This window comes from Candoia aspera, chromosome 2 (assembly GCF_035149785.1).
Source record: "Candoia aspera isolate rCanAsp1 chromosome 2, rCanAsp1.hap2, whole genome shotgun sequence".
Taxonomy (NCBI): domain Eukaryota; kingdom Metazoa; phylum Chordata; class Lepidosauria; order Squamata; family Boidae; genus Candoia; species Candoia aspera.
Genome location: NC_086154.1, coordinates 203,687,688 through 203,704,498, shown reverse-complemented (window position 1 = coordinate 203,704,498; position 16,811 = coordinate 203,687,688). Strand labels below are relative to the sequence as shown.

The window sequence follows — 16,811 nt, the reverse complement described above, 5'->3', positions numbered from 1 at the left end:
AAAAAAAAGATAAGCCCGGTGCTAGTGGGCATACCAGGGGCTAGGAAGAGTGGGAGAAAGCAATCCCAGTTTGGTTTCATGGCCCACTGCCCCATGACATTCATTGTGTAAAAAAAGAAATAATGGCATATTTTGTATAAATGATCCTATCTTAGATGTAGTTTCTGTGAAGTGACTCATGCTGGTTTTGATAGTCTTCAAGTACTCAAGATTCGGATTTCAGCCTTACTTTAATTTCCATCTTTATTAATTACAGCCACTTCTGAGTTAGCAACTACCTCAGCGACCATTCACAAATACAATGGTAATAAAAAAATCATTTTCTGATCAATGCAGACATTTACAACCAAATTTCATGCGCCTAACAACAAAATTATTCAGTGTGAAACTGATTAAGATCTGATCTGTTTCAGGCAGCAGCTTGAGCCAGTGGGAGGATTCTAATCAACTACTTAAGGTCACAGAGCTGACGCTGAGTGGTTAGCAGTTTTTTAGGGAAATGCTGTGCTGCAGAGAAAAACAGCTCAGGAAGAGATAGCTTGTATATCTGTCCTGCGAGGAGGCAAAAAAAAAGTGTGTGGGGGGAAACGGGTCAGGCACAGGACACTGTACAAGAGAATTTTTATCTGAATGAGACCAGCAGCAATCAGTGATCTTTGCAGCATCTGTCTCTCATAGTCATGTGTTCTCTTAGTGACCATTTTGCTTAATGACAAAGTTGCTGGAACGCTAAATGAGGAGAGGGTGTAGTTATAATTTTTATGTAAAAAGTGCTTTCATTCGTGTAACTGCAGGGATCAACCAGTGAGGGCAGGATGGGAAAGTGAGTGGGCTCCTGACCTAGAAGACGTTTGCTCATCATGATCCTTTCTCATGTTCCCTGCACAGAATACATGCTAAGGCACACTCGTTTTATGAAGAGTAAGTGGCATGGTCCACTGGTTCTAATATGATTATCCAAGAATAATAGTCCTTATGAAAGTCCTTGCTATTCAGTGAACCAATTATATTAATTTGCATTTGGAATTGTAATTTAATATTTCTCATAAAATCGTTGTTGCACTATCCATGCATTTATTAATAACACAAAAAAACCTGTTTTAAGTAAGATCCAGCACAGTAGTGATTATAATTATTTTCTCATATCCATGAAGGGAGATAGGTGTCATGGTTTTGAAGACTGCTTCTGAGAGCCACAAGGTGGATGCAGCTTTGTTGAACTCAATCTAGTATGTTGTTATTGTGCAGTGTAGCACAGAGTTTTTATTCAGAGAACCACACTATTCACACTTGCTTATTTAATTATCCTGCAGTACACAGACATTCTTTTAGTCCAATTCAGTTATTGCTAGCAACTGGGAGGGAGGATAGAATCCCTTTTTTTTGTTAATTACTTTGGGGCCTCAATGTCTTAAATCAAGACATTATTATATGACATTATAATATCACCTAAGGGGCTAGTTTTGGCTGAGTTAGGGTGGACTGTAAAATTTAAATAGCAGAAATCATGCACTGCTTGTCCACCTCTAATTTACAACATCTAACATTATCAATACTGATTTATCACTGTCGTTATAGCAGAAGAATATGGATAAAATCATCTTTATTTTAACAGAAGTACAGCCTCATCTGTTTTCATTGCAATTCCAAATGTATCTTTATTATAGATTTCTCTGAACTGATATTCTAAAAAGAATTTAAATATTTAGTTGGCTAGATTAAAGGTAAAGGTAAAGGTTTCCCTTGACGTAAAGTCCAGTCGTGTCCGACTCTAGGGGGCGGTGCTCATCTCCGTTTCTAAGCCGTTAGAGCTGGCATTGTCCGTAGACCCGTCCGTGGTCATGTGGCCGGCATGACGACACGGAACGCCGTTACCTTCCCGCTGAAGCGATACCTATTGATCTACTCACATTTGCATGTTTTCGAACTGCTAGGTTGGCAGGAGCTGGGACCAGCAACGGGAGCTCGCCCCGTCGCGCGGATTCAAACCGCCGACCTTCCGATCAGCAAGCTCAGTGACGCAGCGGTTTAACCCGCAGCGCCACCGCGTCCCTTAGTTGGCTAGATTACTTAATCCAAAAAGATTGCTTTAAAATAGTTTAATCAACTAAAATGTTGATAATTGGATAGTACATTTTATGTAAGAGTTAACATGAAAACTTCAGCTGTAGTTGTCTTAGAGGTTTTCTTACTTTTGTGCACACAATAAAATACCTTTTCTAGGATAAGTAATACATGTATTATAAGGTGTAAAATGTTACACATATCTGTAACATCTTAAAGAAAAATGCATTTTTCTTCAAACCAGTGGTTTTATTCATATAAAATATCTGCATGATTATTTAGCTGATGGAGGATATAATTAAAAACTTTTGATTTTTCTTGCTCATATCTAAATTATCATGATATATAATGCCTTTCTAAGCTAATGGGAATTTCTTCTTTAAAAAATGTTTTAACAAATTTATTTCCACCTGTGATATGTGTGTGTGTGAGAGAGAGAGAGACAGATCAATGAATCAATCAGTTGATCTGTCTTTTCAAGTTGAAGATTCAAATGCCTTGGGCAGACTCTGCAGGAGAAGAATGAACGGTCTGCATTATATTTTATTTTTGAATTCTAGTGCTCTGTGGCTCTTGCAGTTAAGGATGGAAGTAGTTGTGTTTAAGGTAGAAAGAATCATATTACTCAATGATAAATCTCTTTTTCAACAAACTTATAATGGTTGTTAATAGCCTTGCAGTTCTACTGTTTGTGTTTGAAGTTGTGATAGATGTTTGCAGAGGGCATGCTGAAAACCTTTAGTAAGATTGCAAGGAATATTAAATATGAAGAATTATCTTAACTTTCTACTTGATGTGACAGCTCTGAGCACAGAGCTTTTAACCATTTTTACAAAGCAAGTTCTGGTCTTAATTACTTGGGTTACAATGGCATAGAATTTAATAACTTATTTAGTGGATATCACCTGAATGTTAATATTTTCAAACCCCTAATTGTAGTATAGCTAATATTATAGGATATCTTTTACAAAAGGTTTTCCGAGAATTTATATAAGTCTTTTGGTAGTACATTAATTTTGTTTAAAATCCATTTAGTACATTCTTTCAGTAATGTATTACAGTTGATGCATTTTTCTAATTGTTTTTGCATTCCTCAAAACATAACTGACAAAAATAATATTTTCAGGTTTTACAGTGCGTTGCAATTATGGAATATATTTTTTAAGTTTAATTTTAGAAATAACAAGTTACGTACAAAGTCGTCCTTTGTAACACAATTCAGAGGAAGTTAGATAAGCTTTGAGGTCAACAGCTCTTACATGTTTAATTGGTTTTGGGGCCTAGTTCAGAATGTTGCGTGCAAGCTTGGGCAAAGAAGATGAAGCCTGAAGTGTGTTTTTGCATAATTGTATCAATAACACTTACTGAAAATGTGTATGTGGGACTAAGTGCTGCTTGCTTCTTCTGCTCCATCCAGGTTGTGAAACATTGTAATGATAGGGATTTTTATTTTACGGATGTTTCTCATCTTCCTGATGATACACCTATTTTTTGTTAAATCCTGTCCTTTACTTTCCTACTACATTCAGGAAGAATTTCATACACACAAAATGTTTAGCTACATAAAATTCTGCAGCAGAAGAAAGAAGTGTTTGAAATAATATAAAAGGATTGCAAAAATCCCTAAGACCCTATAGATTTTCTTAGTAGTCTGGTTTTGAGTCTTTTTTTAAATATTTCTCATCTCTGTATTGTTAATGTTTTCTACTACAGATTAAGGTTACTATGGTAATTAATCATTTTGGCCAGGTGAAGAGGTTGAATTTAATTGTCCCCTTTTCAGTTGTTAATTTTTGCACCTGGGGAGAAGAACTTGCCTGGACTTGTTTTAGTTTCAGTTTCCCTTCTGTGTAGGCATGTAGAGAGTTAAGCAGCTCTCACTGAGAGCCTGTAAATATGTTTGCTTTCTGTAAATAAAATTATTTTTATAGAAATGCCTGGTGTGTGACTTGTCTGATCTCTCCTGGGCCAAAGGCTTTCCTAGCAATCTGCTAACAGGTTATGGGCCCAGTAAGCAGCCCAGTAAACCCACTAAGAAGCCCTGTAAAACCCCAGAGAGAATAGAGAGATCAGTTCCACACGTCATGCACAATTTAAAGGCAGGTAGCAAAGACCTGTGAAGATTTTCTTTGGAGCCACCTGGAGATTTTCCAGCAACTGCCGGTCTACAGGACAAAGAAGCCAGCTGAGGTGACTTGCAAAAGAAGGAAGAAACCATGGCTACCTCCCAGCCCTCAGCGATGCCTCTGGAGCGCCTTTCAGAGACCAACTATTTGAATTGGGCCCTGAAGATGGAGATGTATCTTCGCAGAGAGAATCTTTGGCTGCCAATTGGTGAGCAAACCCCCCAAAATCCCAGTGCTGAATGGCTTAGACAGGATGAGCGGGCTAGAGCCACCATTATCCTGGGAGTTGAGGACAATCAGCTAGTCCACATGCGAGGTATGCAGTCTGCAAAGCAACTTTGGGCTGCTTTGAGAGACTTGTATGTAAAGGCAACAGCAGGGAGTAAAGTTACCCTGACAAAAAAGCTGTATAGAGCCTACCTTGCAGAAGGAGAAAGCCTTCCTGAGCACCTGCATTATATTCAGCTATTTGTTGAGTTGCAGGAGAGAGGAATGGAATTTACACCTCTCACAAAATCCTATATCCTCCTGTCCTCACTGAATGAAATGTGGGACACGCTGATTTGTACCCTGGAGGCTATGCCTGAAGCAGACCTCAACCCATCGTATGTTACACAGTGCTTACTCGCTGAATGGGAGAAGAGAGAGGAAAGATCCCCCCGCACCATCTCTTCTGGAAAGCTGCAGTACCAGAAAACAAGGGAAAAGAAGGGAAAGGAAGCTGAGGCCACAGCACTAGCCAGCCAGCAATGCTTCACTTGTGGTTCAGCTGGACATTTGCAGAAAGACTGTGCCTTGAGACCCAAGAGTAGAAAGACAGAGAAGAAGAACACAAGGGCAACACAGAAGAAGGCTCTCCAGACAACCCAAATTGCACAGGTTGTTGAGAAGGGTAATTCTGATGTATGGTGTTAGATTCTGGGGCCAATTGTCATTTATGTAATTGTAAAAGCTCTTTTGTGTCACTGTCTAAAACGGAAAGACAAAATGTATCTTTGGCTGATGGGTCTGTGACCAAAATTATGGGACAAGGTGACTTGTATTTATCCTGCTTGGGAGAAACTGTAAAAGGTGTGTTGTATGTGCCAAATTTACAATCAAACCTTTTATCTGTGGCACAATTGGCTGCAACAGGGTATGTCATAACATTTAAGAAAAATGGTTATGAGATACGTAAAAATGGAAAATTGTGTGCTACTGGTATATTAAAAGACTCCTTGTACATTGTGCAAAATGCAAGGAGGCCAAGCTGCAAGACTGCAGTTGGCAACATGCCATATCATGACCAATGTGTACACCTGATGCACAGGAGATTTGGTCATGCTAATTTCAAGTACATAGCACAAATGCCACAGCTGTGTGCTGACCTAAAGATAAAACCCTGTGACAAAGACTTAGATTGTGTAGTTTGCAAAGAATGCAAAACACTAAAAGCTCCTGAGAGTAAGCACAGTGACAGAGTTACAACTAGACCTTTGGAAATTGTACACTCTGACATTGGTCCTTTTGCTCCAAGTCTTGGACAAGCAAGGTTTGCAATGACCATCACTGATGATTTCTAAAGATACACATTTATCTACATCTTAAAACACAAAGATGAGGCATTTGAGAAATTTAAAGGTTTTGTGACATGGGCAAATGGAAAATTCCCTAGGCCTGTATCTGCACTCCAATGTGATAGAGGAGGAGAGTACCTTTCTCACAAATTCAAAAGGTTCCTAGTGGAAAAGGGGATAGAACAACTTCTTTCTAACCCTTATACCCCTCAGCAAAATGGTGTTGCTGAAAGAAAGGGCAGAACCTTGCAAAATGCGATGGAATGCATGCTTAAAGATTCACATTTATCTTTTAAGTATTGGGGAGAGGCAATATCTACTGCCTGTTATGTACAAAACAGATTGTATAACTATGTGATTCAGGACACTCCATTCCATTTGTTTTATGGTGTGAAACCAAAGGTAAACCATCTTAGAGTGTTTGGTAGCACTGCTTGGGTTCATATTCCAAAACAACTGAGAAGGAAAGGAGGCCCCACAACAAAGAGAGCCATATTTGTCGGCTATGAACAAAGCCAGAGGAGCTACAGGTTCATAATGGGAGAGAAATTGATAATTAGCAAAAGCGCTTCTTTTGCTGAACAAAACTGGGGGAGATTAAATTCTAGCTCTCCAGTTGATCTGACCACCACAAGAGAACAGCAAGGACTTGCTGATGGTGATCTTTTGCCTGATGAGGACATTAAACCAGAAAAGCAAACTGAAGATCTGTCTGATGATACAGATGCTTCTCAGGAAAGTGATAGGAGTCAAAATTTAAGCCCTGTATTACCTCACAGATCTCAGAGAAGTAATAAAGGCATTCCTCCATCACATTTTCAGGCTGGAACAGTAAAGGCTTTTCACATATTCACAGAACCTGAGTCTTTAGAACAAGTGAATGCTTTACCACCTGAGATTGCACAAAATTGGCATTCTGCCATGCAACAGGAGTGAGCATCCTTGAAAGAAAATAAAACATGGAAACTGGTAAATCTACCTCCCAATGAATGCTGTCTAGGTTGCAGGTGGGTTTTCAAACTGAAAAGGGATGCTGATGGCAAAATCCAAAAACATAAAGCAAGGTTAGTTGCAAAAGGGCTCACTCAAAGGAAAGATTTAGACTTTGACAAGACTTTTGCACCAGTTACTAAAGGTGAATCAATTAGACTACTGTTAAAAATTGCTGCACTCAAAGGAATATCAGTTCACCACTGTGACATTCAAACTGCATTTCTCTAAGGTGATTTAGACCACAAATTATACATGCAGCAACCCCCTGGCTATGAAAAAGGGGAGAATCTAGTCTGTGAACTGCAGAAGTTAATCTATGGGTTAAAACAAGCTGCTAGATCCTGGAACCAAAAATTAGATGAAAAACTGCAGAATTTTGGTTTTGAAAAAAAAGCAGATCCATGTGTATATATGAAGACAAACAAGGCTGTATGTATCTGTGCATTTATGTTGATGATTTGCTGCTGTTCACACCAACAGAAAAACAAAGGCTTGATTTTGAAGCCTGCATGAAAAGCCATTTCACATTAAAAAGCCTTGGAACTGTAACAAACTACCTAGGTTTAGAAATACACAGAGAGAAGTGTCGCGTCGCGCGACCAGTCCTTCGCCCTTCGGTCTATGGGATTCCCTGGGGGGGAATGAGCCAACGATTCCCTCGCAAGGGTGAGGTCGAAAAAGCAACGGTAGGCACAGGATTCTTTTGTGGTGAGAGACGCTACATCTCAGGAGGTTGCTGGTACTGCCTCCCTCGTGCCACGCCCCCACCTCCTTTTATTCAGCAGTTCTATTAGGGCGGGGAAGTGAGTACAAAGAGAATAGGGAAATACAAGTCATGCCCTTATAAGGGAATATACAGCATTCTGAGGCTACGTGAGAGACGTGCAATCTAGCTGTGCAGTAATGGAGTCAGGTTCGTCACATTTCTACCTTTTTTATTTAATTTTGTCCTCCCCCCAGAGGGTCTGAGTCGGGGAGCCAGGGACTCTTCAGTCCAAGGAGACCCATCCCAGCGTCCTCTTCCGGAGGGTAGTGTGACTGGGGGTCCTTGTCCATTTCCGATTCACTATCAGAGGACCATCCCAAGAGTGGTGTTTTCTCCATACCTACAGCAGTGACCAGGTGTTGAACAGCAAGCTTTGTCTCGGATACCTCTGAGTCCAATGTATGAAGTCTCTGCTTTAAGAAGCGGAGAACGCGACCCAGCACACAGGGGCCTATGGTGCATACGAGAATCAATAACAGGAGGGGCCCCAACAGAGTGGACAGCAGTGTGGTTAGCCACGGAGAAATGCTAAACATATTTTGATACCATGACATGGATTGTTGGCGCTCCAATTCCCTTGTTTTTAAATGGGAATCGAGCTCTTTCATAGAGTCCAATACTACTCCTGAGTTGTCGGCATAAAAACAGCAGTCTTCCTTTAGAGCAACACACAGTCCCCCTTGTTTGAGGAACAGAAGGTCGAGACCCCTACGATTTTGCAAAACCACTTCGGATAGAGAGGTAAGGGAATCTTGTAGCGCCACAATAGATTGTTCGATGGCGCGAAGGTCAGTGTCAATGATAGCACTAAGGTGACGCAGGTTCTGATCATTGACAACAAGGGCTGACACACCGGTGGCGGCTCCGGCTGCACCTAAGCCCAGTAGGACTGATAAAGTTACAGCAGTCACTACTTCGCGCTTAGCCTTGAGGGGGTAATGAGGGGGCTCTAGGATGGAGATAAGTTCGTCAGGGGAATAGATGGAAATTTTGGGGAGTAGGAGCACCTGAATACAAAAGGCGTTAGTTCGTAACAAAGTATCACCATATACACATGCGGTGAGGCCAGAAGAACATGCCCAAACAGAGTTGTTCCCAGGGATAAAGTATTGCCCTGTCAATCGGGCAGAGATATTACCAGAGGTAGTATAGAGTACACCGTAGCCACCATGGCCGGTGTAACCGTTGATGTTCAAGCGATTTTTTGGAAGATAGAGGGCACAGTGATCATGAGAAGAATTAAGGCAATATTGAGTATAGTTAGCAGGAACACGGCCAAGGCAGCAGCCCTGCCCTATTATAGAGGTGATAGTCAACGTAGTGTTTTGCCAGCGGCAGGAGGAGGCTGAGGTAGAGTTTCGGATAGGGTCAGGAGAACCGACTGCTTCATAGAATGGTGGAGAAGAAGACAAACAAAGCCAACATCGAGATGTGTTAGAAGCGGTGTGAACAAGGGAAAAGGAGGAGTTAAGAAGAGAAACAAGGGGTTTTTTTTGTTTGTGGAGGGGTTTAAGAAAGGTGGAGTGAATGTCGTCGGCATTGGGCCCAATAGGTGGGGACTGAGGGAGAGTGACCTGTCGTTGAATGTAGAATATGTTGCCATAATGAAACCCGGGCCATGTGCCATACACACGACCTCCCCATTTCACACCTGAGTCCCAGGCATTCCCCTGAGCTTTTCCTGCAGCAGTGAATTGTACAATAACCGGATTACATCTATTCCAAGCCCAGGGTCCTGCCGCACCCTTTCTGCCTGCGGTGCATCTAATGTCCTCTCTCAACCGAGTGAGAGTGATGTAATCAGTCTTATATGGAGGGGTCCAGTAGATGTAGCCAGTGGAAACGCAGGACCAAGATTTGCAAAAGTAATCTGCTAAGCCTCCGCAGTCGTGCACGTGATCAGGGCTGGTGTCATGTCCTGGGCACACGTACAGGGAATCTTTTTTAATGGCGGAGTGGCTGGGCTCTGGGAAGCCGTCCAGCCTCCTGTAGGCTGTCACTCCTAGAAGCATTTCTGCAAAGTCAAAATACAGGTTAGGAAAACAAGATATAATTGGGCTATAACAGGAGGAGGTATTCAGGGCCTGACCCAAGGCATCGCGGATTGTCCAGGTGATACTGTAAGGGCGATGCGATTCCTGGGCGTCGGATGCCAGCAGGCGTCGTCCCTGCCAACGGGCGGGCTCAGGAAGGGAGAGTTGAAACAAGGTGAGCGTAAGGCGAGATGAGGTGGCGAACCCCTTAATTAATTTTGTTATTTCACAGTGATATTGTCCTAGATCGGTCAACTGTACGTTGGTGATAGCAAGGGTAGTTTGGCGAAAGTGATAAGTGATGGAGTAGGAATCGCCATCTTGGAGAAGGGTGTTGTTGCGGAACCAGCGCCAGAAGGTGCCTTTTCTTTTGATGGGAGAGCGTTGAAGACATTCCATGGCGTTGGATGCTGAGCTGCGGCCGATGGTGGCAGGGTAGCGTAAACGATGGGTTCGAATGAGAGGGGTTGTTTTAGGGTTCGTTGTGAGGGGAGCAGAGGTGGAAGAGAAATAACAGAGAAGGAGGATCAAGGAGGTGCTTGTCAGGAGGCTGCCCATGATATGGCCGGATACAGCGAGCAGGAACCCAGAGCACTCGATCAGGAAGTTGCACAGCAGCGTAGCCTTTTCCCCAGGTGACGAGTTGCGCAGGGCCTTTCCACTCAGGGCTGGGCAGTTGCCTAAAATAAACAAGGGGACGGGAAGAGGGAACTACTGGCTTAGAAAAGTGTCGAGATGCGGCCGTAGCAGGGGGGGTACCGGTAAGATTAAGGAAATTCAAGGTAAACAAGGTGAGATTAAGGATATTTTGTAACATCGGGAGGCTCGGGGGGCCTAAGGCCTTTTTCCCCGTTTGCCGATCAAGGGCATTCTTTAGGGTCTGGTTAGCCCTTTCCACAATAGCCTGACCTTGGCTGTTGAATGGTATACCGAATCTGTGGGTAATGGACCACTTACGGCAAAACTCAGCAAAGGGAGTGCTGACGTAAGCAGGGCCATTGTCAGTTTTCAAAGTTTTGGGACATCCCGATGTGACGAAAGTGCGAATACAATGATTGATTACGTTTTTCGTGGCTTCTCCTCTTTGCAAAGTTGCCAGGATGAATCCCGAATAAGTATCCACAGATACATGGATATACTTCCAAGGTGCAAAAGAGGGATAATGAGTGACATCCATCTGCCATGTGTCACAAGCTTGGACACCCCTGGGATTAACTCCCTCAGGGATGCACTTTGCCTGCAAACTGCAGGTTGGACATTGTTGAAGAATGGCGGTAGCTTCTTGATATGTAATGCCAAATTGGCGCACCAAGGCTTTTTTATTTTGGTGGAAATAAGCATGGCTGTCCCCTGCTAAAAGCTGCGGAGGAAGAGGGGAAGAGGCCATAATTTTGCAAGCCTCATCTGCCATGTGGTTGCCTTCGGACAGGAAACCGGGTAGCTGTTGGTGGCTTCTAATATGCGCTACAAACAAAGGGGATGTTCTGTCCTTCAGGAGAGTTTGAAGCTGCAAAAAAAGCGTCATAAGAGAGGGGGGGGTAACAGGGGAAATATATGCATCAAACATGGCCACAGCCATTTGAGTGACATACATACTATCTAATATAACATTCAAAGGCTGTTCTGGGAAAAGAGACAAGGCTAACAAAAAAGCGGCTAACTCAGCCTGTTGGGCAGATGCTTGTGGGGCTGTTAGGCGTTTATGCCATTTGCAATTATTTTGCCATGTACAAGCCCCTATGGTTTTGGAGCCGTCTGTAAAAACAGTGAGGGCTTCCTTGAGTGGCTGCTGAACGAACGGCGAGGTTAGTGTAAAGGGTACTGTTCGCAACAGTTGCAATCGAGGATCAGGGGGAAGATGGCATGACACCTGGCCACACCAGTCCTCCAAGGCATCCTGCAATGCAGTGGAGTTTTGTAGGAGGGGTTCCCATTGAGTAATCTTAAGGGGAATGTACAGGGTGGAAATATCCAGTCCCATTAGGGCTCTAATCCTCTTCCGGCCTTTCTCAACAAGAGAGGCCATTTGTGCTGCTCTGGTGATGATGGATGTCTTAGGTGTGTGTGGCAAGTGTAGCCATTCTAAAATATGTAGATGTTTTTTATCAGACGTTTGGACAATGATGGCAGTTAATAATTGATGTGTTGAAAGAATGGCAAGAGAGGGTGGTTTGTCAGTGAGCGCACGGTCCACCCATTGGGTCGTAAGGGCGGCATTAACCTGTTGTAGGGCATGCAATTGTTGTTCTGTAAGGTACACCTTGTCAGCTGGATTTGTCAAACCCATTAACGCTTGGAATAAAGGTGATAACATGGGTGTGGTTAAAGCGAGGTATGCGCGGGCCCAGTTAATGACCCCCAGACATTGTTGTAATTGGACCAAGGTGGTCGGCTGGGGAAGCGTGAGCATAGGTAGAAGTGGGGCAGCCGTGGAGGCTAAAACCTTGTGGCCTAGATATTGCATTGGATAACGAGACTGGACCTTTTCTGGTGCAACGTGCAACCCTGCCGTTGCTAGGGTGGCTAAAAGAATAGGAAAAGTTTTTTGAACCGTCCCTTTCGGGCCCTCAGCAGCGACTAAAATGTCATCCATATAATGATACACAAGAAAATGCGGAAATTGGGATCTATAGGGTTGCAATGCTTTATCGACAAAAAATTGGCACATTGTGGGTGAGTTCAACATGCCTTGTGGGAGGACCTTCCACTGGTACCGAGCAGTAGGCTTTGAATTGTTGAGCTCCGGTACCGTAAATGCGAAAATAATTCTGTCCTTTTGTGCCAAAGGTATGGAAAAAAAACAATCCTTGAGGTCTATTACAATGAGGTCGTGCCCTTCCGGAATCAAGTTGGGGTTGGGAAGTCCACACTGCAAAGGTCCCATGGGCTGAAGGATGGTGTTGATAGCCCTAAGATCCTGTAGGAGGCGCCATTTGCCAGACTTCTTTTTGATGACAAATACCGGAGTATTGTATGGGCTGGTGGAGGTTTCGATATGGCCTTCAATTAACTGCTGCTGGACCAGGATATGTAAGGCGTCCAGTTTCTCTTTGGTGAGTGGCCATTGATCAACCCATACCGGCACAGAGGTTTTGAGAGAGAGAGAGAGAGACCCTAAAGGGTCCTGCAAAGCCATTAGGGAAGTTGAATAAAAGCGTGGAACTGTGAAAGCAAGTCACGGCCCCATAGGTTACAGTGCAAAGGCAAGATATAAGGCTTTAGATAAGCTATAATATTAGAATGAGCAGTCACAGCAGAAAGCCAATGAGAGCTGACCTTAGCGGCCTGTGCTCCGCCTACTCCTTGCACCGAGGAGGCTTCGGCGATAGGCCAGGAGGAGGGCCATTCAGCGGAACGAATGACAGAGACGTCGGCGCCGGTGTCAATCAAGCCTTCGAAAGAGCGACCATTTAGTGTGACAAGGAGGGTGGGTTTAGAGGTTTGGACTGGTTGCTGCAAGGCAAACAATGATGGCATATCAGGAGAGGGGAGAAGTATGAGCGTGGCGACAACTGTTCCTTTATCTAAGGAAAAGCACCTATCTCCCACTCCTGCCAGAGCAATTTGTGTCAAATCTGATGAGTCATACAAATAGGGAGCAGCAACCATTCCCTCAAGCGTGAGCGAGGAGTTGGGAATGAGCAAAGCAGGGGTAAGAGGAGGAAGGGGTTTATTCAGCGTGACAACGAGAGGAAGGGAAAGGACAGCCCCCGGATCGTCATACAAAAGATCCTCTGCCAACTCCACAGGGAAGCTGGTGATGGGTAATTCAGCCTTTGGGGCGGGGTTAGCTGACAACCCCCGATCTAGTTTTCCGAAGGCTGGTGAAGGGAGGAGTTGTTGCGACACTGCGAGGCCCAATGGTAGCCTTTACGGCACCTGGGACAAGGAGTTTTAGGTTTGGAAGGGGGGGGCGGCCCCCTTTGAGTGGGAGGGGGCGCCCCACCTCCCCCGGGTGCACGGCATTGATTCTTAAAGTGACCCGGCTTCCCACAATTGAAGCAATTTCCATGACGAGTGACTGCGAGGGCTTCCGGGGAATGGAGCTGAGGGGAGGGGTTAGTAGAAGGCAGCGAGTTGGTAATGGCGGCAGCGAGAGCGCTCACTTTATGAGAGGTGGTACCAACGATTCTGCAGAGTTGCAGGAAGTCTGCAAGTTTTACACCCGGTTGATTGACTGCGGGTTGCAGAATGGTCTGGCAGTCATGATTAGCGTTAGAGAAAGCAAGTTTCATTAGCAGCTCTTGTTTAGCCGTGGCATTATCAATTTGTCGGTCTAAAGCAATCTGAAGGCGACTTATGAAGGAAGCATATGGTTCATTTGGTTCTTGCATTATTTTCAGAAACGTTTGGGTGGATTGAGAGTCGGAATCATCCACTCTTTTGAGAGCATTCATGGCGCACATGTGAATGATAGCAAAACTACGACGGGGGGAGTTCTGTTGCTGGACTAAGGTTGCGAATTGTCCCTTTCCTAATAATTGATTTGCGGTCACCCCTGCGGGAAGACCTCTTCTAATTTCTACTTCCACCCCTTTGTCGTATTCAGATTGCCACACAACGTATTGCGCCGGGGTCATAAGCATAGAAAAAAGCATCTTCCAATCATACAATAACATAACAGTGTTAGCAGTAACTAAAGTGTCTAAAACTCCCCTAGTAAAAGGAGAGTGCAAGCCATAGGTGGTTACAGCATCTTTGATTTGTTTCAAGACTTTAAGTTCAATATTGTTATACAAATTTCCTCCCGCCGCCCCTAGGCCGATGGTCATGGGAAAGGCAGAGGGACTCTCCATTTCCAATGAGAGGGGGGAGGAGAGGAGTTCAGTGATGGCGCCTCCGAGGGGGCGGTGTTGAGGGGAATCGGGCGTTGGAGCTGAAGGGGGAGGAGGAACGGCTGGGTATGGAGGGGGTGGTGGTGAGACAGCATCGAGATGGGCGGCAAGAGGGGGTGGGGTTTTTGGGTCGGGAGGAGAAGGGCAAGTCTCCGGGGAAGACGGGGGAGGGTAAAGAGTGTTGATGGCCGCCATGACAGCCTTCCAGGCAGTCAGAATAGGCACGGGTGCTCGTGGGGTATCATGAAAATATTTTCCTATCCTTTCCCAAGTGGATGCTTTGAGCGACCCTTCTGAAGGATAGACAGGGCAGTGTCTCTCCATGTACAGTAGGAGTTGAGTCACCGATTTTTTTGAAATGGGAAAGATGGTCGTACCGTTAGCCTTTTGACAAGAGTTAGCCTTCTTCACTAAATCATAAAGTTCGTCCCTATGAACTGACGAAACTTTGGAGAGTGGGGAGCCCATTACTTACGATTGCAGAGCCTTTTCCAGGTGCGTAGTAACGAGAGTGAAGGCAGTGCACCTCTAGACAGAGATCACACCGTGAGACCGAAGGGATCCCGGACGAGCCCCCAGTTGTCGCGTCGCGCGACCAGTCCTTCGCCCTTCGGTCTATGGGATTCCCTGGGGGGGAATGAGCCAACGATTCCCTCGCAAGGGTGAGGTCGAAAAAGCAACGGTAGGCACAGGATTCTTTTGTGGTGAGAGACGCTACATCTCAGGAGGTTGCTGGTACTGCCTCCCTCGTGCCACGCCCCCACCTCCTTTTATTCAGCAGTTCTATTAGGGCGGGGAAGTGAGTACAAAGAGAATAGGGAAATACAAGTCATGCCCTTATAAGGGAATATACAGCATTCTGAGGCTACGTGAGAGACGTGCAATCTAGCTGTGCAGTAATGGAGTCAGGTTCGTCACAGAGAAGGATGGTAGCTTTCTGTTCAACCAACGTAGTAAAATTCAAAAGCTCCTAGAGGATTTTAATATGCAAGACTGTAAACCAGTCTCTACTCCAATGATAACAGATTTTCAGAAAGATATAGGAGAAACAATTGAGACAGAGAAAAATAGATCTGCAATTGGAAGTTTACTGTACATTGCAACTCACTCTCATCCAGATATCTCAAATTCTGTGGCCATTTTAAGTAGACAGGTAGAGAAGCCTACATCTACTGGAAAAGCAGCATTGAAGAGGTTAATGAGGTATTTGCAAGGAACAAAGAATTATTGTCTGAAGCCAAATGCCTCTGGAACAGAGAAATTGCAGGCTTTTGCCGATTCTGACTGGGGAGCAGATGTCAGTGACAGGAAATCCACTTCTGGGATTTTAATTCAATTTGCTGGGTCTAGCTTAGGCTGGCATTCTAGAAAGCAAACAGTTGTTGCTCTTTCCACTGCAGAAGCAGAGTTTTATTCTCTAACACAAACCTGTAATGAGGTTATATGGTTTAAACACTTGTTAAAAGACATAGGCATGGAAGTGAACCAGCCTATAACTGTTTATGAGGATAATCAAGCTTGCATTGCTATGGCAAAATCTGAAGCCTGCAAAAATAGGACAAAACATATTGATATTAGATATCAATATATCAGATATGATAAGCAAAGGAGAAATAATGTTGAAATATTGTGAATCAAAAGACATGATTGCTGATATTTTAACCAAACCTCTTGCTGTATCAAGACACAAAGAGTTAACAAAGCAAATTGGTTTGCATCTTATTCTGTAGTATAAAAAGGAGTGTTAATATGTTTTCTACTACAGATTAAGGTTACTATGGTAACTAATCATTTTGGCTGGGTGAAGAGGTTGAATTTAATTGTCCCCTTTTCACGTGTTAATGGTTGCATTGCCTAAGGGAGGAACTTGCCTGGACTTGTTTTAGTTTCAGTTTCCCTTCTGTGTAGGCATGTAGAGAGTTAAGCAGCTCTCACTGAGAGCCTGTAAATACGTTTGCTTTCTGTAAATAAAATTATTTTTATAGAAATGCCTGGTGTGTGACTTTTCTGATCTCTCCTGGGCCAAAGGCTTTCCTAGCGATCTGCTAACATGTATAACATTGACATTTCTTATATACGGAGCTGTATTGAAATACTTAGAATGTATAAAGTTGCGCTGCTGGAAAGGCATATAGGAAATTTTGAGGAAATGAATAGAAGTTGCAGTTAGAAATAAGATTTCATGAGTTTTGTTTTGCTTAACTAAACATTAATATGCCAATTTTGTCTTAAAAGGAAGCACTGTGTGGGAAGAAACTTAAAATTCTTCAAATTATCACACTAAACTTCTGCAGTAGGTGCTTTCAGACTACTAATATTACAAGGATTAACAGAGAATGTCCTTTCTTCTGTCTCCCTTTATGTGTCTTAATTTAGAAATAGCTTCTGTATGTCTTGTCCTCCTCCTCTTTCTTTGCCTTCTGCCTCCATCTCACTTC

General features: G+C 43.8%; 1 protein-coding gene across 6 annotated transcripts in view; it reads left to right on the top strand.

Moving 5' to 3' along the window:
• Window positions 1–16,811, top strand: part of CDC14B (cell division cycle 14B) — a 305,941-nt gene that overhangs the window by 23,533 nt on the left and 265,597 nt on the right. The window lies entirely within an intron of this gene.